This window comes from Haliaeetus leucocephalus, unplaced genomic scaffold (genome assembly GCF_000737465.1).
Source record: "Haliaeetus leucocephalus isolate CR32 unplaced genomic scaffold, Haliaeetus_leucocephalus-4.0 Scaffold209, whole genome shotgun sequence".
In the NCBI taxonomy this organism is placed as follows: domain Eukaryota; kingdom Metazoa; phylum Chordata; class Aves; order Accipitriformes; family Accipitridae; genus Haliaeetus; species Haliaeetus leucocephalus.
In genome coordinates, this window is record NW_010972645.1 from 607,625 (window position 1) to 610,975 (window position 3,351).

Sequence of the window (3,351 nt, forward strand, 5' to 3'; positions counted from 1 at the left end):
CTGTGGGCTTTCACCTGTTTTTGTCCTCAGCAAATTTTCAGTTTAATCACTTTATAGCCCTGGCGTCTGAATACTTGCAAGCATGAGTAGTTGCCTGAGGCAGGAGAAGGGAGCGTATTCAGAACCCTTAATGGGAGGCATCTAGTATGACCCAAAGGGAGGTCTTATACTTCAGGCCTTTGCCTCCAGAAGTGAGTCTGAGGTGCCCAGAGGAGCTGATAAGAAACATGTGAGCAGCCGTAGCAAAGCTGAGCACAGACATTTGATTATTTCTCAGTACTTATCAGAGGAAGCGTGAATCTCTCCCTAATTAAGAGCTAATGCCAACTTCTGTGAAATTTGTTGTCATTCACCTGTGAATTATCCTCCTCAAATTTAACTTGACTGCAGGAAGCCTGCTAGCGGTAACACTTTCCTCCGGGAGCTTAATTCGGATGGTAAAATGCCTCTGTAAGTTGCTTATTGAACGGGACTTGATGCTGGTGAGCCTTGGAGGCCTGGAAGGGCAGTTTGGGTGAGCACTTAAAAGTCTAGACAGTCTCCATCTCTCGGGTGTTTAAAATAGTGCTAGGGTCTCCTGGAAAATCCTCTTCCTCCCTAGATTTCCAGATTTGCATATTGCCAGCTAAGGCAGAAGAGCTGCTGGAGGAAAAGTATTCATCGCCGTCCCTTCGGTGCTTCTGCTTGCAGGCAGTCTGGAGAGGGGAGATGGGGACGTTTCCAAAAGAGGTTACACATTCAGAAGCCTGAAGTGAGGTTTCCTAATTAGTCAAAGCACAGGTAGCCTGCCCAAACAAGAAAGACAAGTATAATGTCCCTGCACCCAAGTCATTTAACTATTAACCCTGGAGGAGAGTAAGGAGATACCTAAAACAATGACCCAGTTAATTCTGCATGGTGTTTGAGCACAGGGTTATTTGTTGCTACCTGCGGGTCTGGTGATATCATCATCTGCAGGCTTGCAGCAGAACAGGAGGCCAATATATTTTTAAGTGGGATTTTAAGGTGGATTTGGCATGAACTCACCTGACACTGGTGTAATGCAATGACTTTATTCATCTGTTGCTTGTTTCTACTGACCTGGAGGCACATGGCCAAGCAGGGATGAGTGTTTGGGCATCGTGACCCAGAGCTTAGGTCCAAGACCCACAGCCAGACTTTGGAGCAGAAACCTGGCTTTTTATTCACCCTCCATAAAACACTACCCAATGACTCAAAACCTGAAAGACCCTTCCCAGCTCGGAGCCATGAATTTTATTTCAGCTCCCACTCCATGTAGGGTCCCAAGCGGGTTGGTTCAACTGTGGTCCCTTCCCCATACCCTTAGTGGCTGCGGACTTATCCTGCTGCCCTGCCTGCTGCTGTCTGCCAGAAGCTTTCTCTCTTTTTACCAGCAGTGAGAGAGGTTAAAAGCCTGTGGGCGGAGGCCAGCACAGAGTGCCCATTGTACATGCGTGCATACCAGAGCAGTAACTCCCTGGAATGCTGCACCGCCGAGCTTTTACCACCTTGTGTTTGTGTTGCAGCCCAGGAGTGTGTGTACATTGCGTCCCTCTCCAAGGAGATTAACAATGCGAAATGGCAGATAAATAGGATGGCCTTTTTTTTTTTTTTTGATTGGACCAGTTGGAAGAGGAAGGTAACCCTGACTCCCATTACCTCCATAGGCACAAAGGAGAGGTGAGGTACAAGGTTGGTCAATTAGGTGGAGCAGCTCCTTGCAACTGGGTGGCTTTAATGTACTAATTGCGTTAGTAATTAGCGACTACCACATGGTAAACACTTAGGTTCAAAACTATGTAAGGGCATTAACTAACCCACCCTAAAATGGGTTTGAATGAGGTAAGCATGATCCTTGTTTAACAGGCGGTGAAATAGAGCGACTTGCTGACCGCAGGGTGAGTCAAGGCAGGCGTACAGGAGTCCTTGGGTCTGTTAGTTCTTCAGGATCACCTTAAATGAGACCAGTGGCAGCAGCTCTGGGAAATGAGTCTCCTCCCTATTGCCAGAAGATGTGCAACATAAGCATAAGTGTTTTTATGGTGTACTTTTATCTACTATGAGCTACAGAAACCACCTCTAAGGCCAGATGGCAGTTCAGGCTCCATAATAGTTCTTCCTTTTTTTTTTTTCTTCTGTGCTTGGGCTGTCAGCTTGTGCTATTTATGGGAACTTTATTTGAATTTGTGTCTGCTGGGACCTGGGTGGAGGTCACCCAATGATTTCATGGAACTCTGGGATGCTTAGGACTTTCCATTAGTAGCCATATGTGCCAGGGTCAGACAAGTGACCCATGGCCATACTCCAGTGGAAATGTGGGTATATATAACTAATAAAAGGTGCTTGTTATTACTTCTTTTTGAATTTTAAGCTCGTGCAAGGTATTTTTAAAAAGCAGAAAGAAGCCAGGGGTACAAGGACATGTGATTTTTCTCGATGAGCTGTGCTTAAGTAGAGTAGTCTATGCTGATAACGCTCTTATGATTTGGTGATATGTAACAAGATCATTTTTATTTCTCCATTACGGTTTATTGCTACTAACAATGACCTGGGAAATCCCTGGCTGTGCTCAGATCTTGCTTGCAGTTGGTCGAGGGGTGCGGTTTGGCAGTGTAGCAGGGCTAATCTAGCAGGGAGCTACTGCTGAAAGGGTAGGTCTGCACGCCCAGCACCTACTCCTGGCAGTGCTGCCTTGTTTCCTTTTCTGTATGCCAGAAGTGATACTCCTCTGACCCTCCAGGGAGCTGTTTCTGCTAAAGTGGCAGAAAATACCTTTGTTTCTCTCTGAGATACTCTTCTGCTAATTTTGTAGCCTGAACTGGCTTGCCATGATGGGTGGTGGCTATATGGGGTATTTTAGGGAGGGTGTATGCAACCACCTCAACGGCTTTAAAAACACCCTATGTGTATTTTTTTTTAACCAAATGTTTGATATTTGGCTTAGCCTTCATGTGTCATTGGGTGATACATCTTTTGCCTCAGTTGAACATTATCAGCTTTTCCCATTAACTTTGGCCGAGACTTTGTAAGGTCCTAAATACGAATGCTTCCATCTCAAAGGGTTTGTTGTGGTTTAAGCCCAGCCAGCAACAAAGCAAAATGAAGCTGCTTGCTCACACCAACACCTTGGCCCTGGTGGGATGAGGAGAAAATACAAAGAAAAGCTGGTGGGTCAGACAAGGACAGGGAGGGATCACTCGCCACTTATGGTCACAGGCAAAAGACAGGCTCAACTTGGGGAAGAAACAAAATCAATTTAATTTACTACCAATCAAATCAAAACAAGGATATTAGGAGGTAAACCCAAACCTTAGAACACTTCCCCCCCCCCCCCCCCTTCCCCGCTCAGCC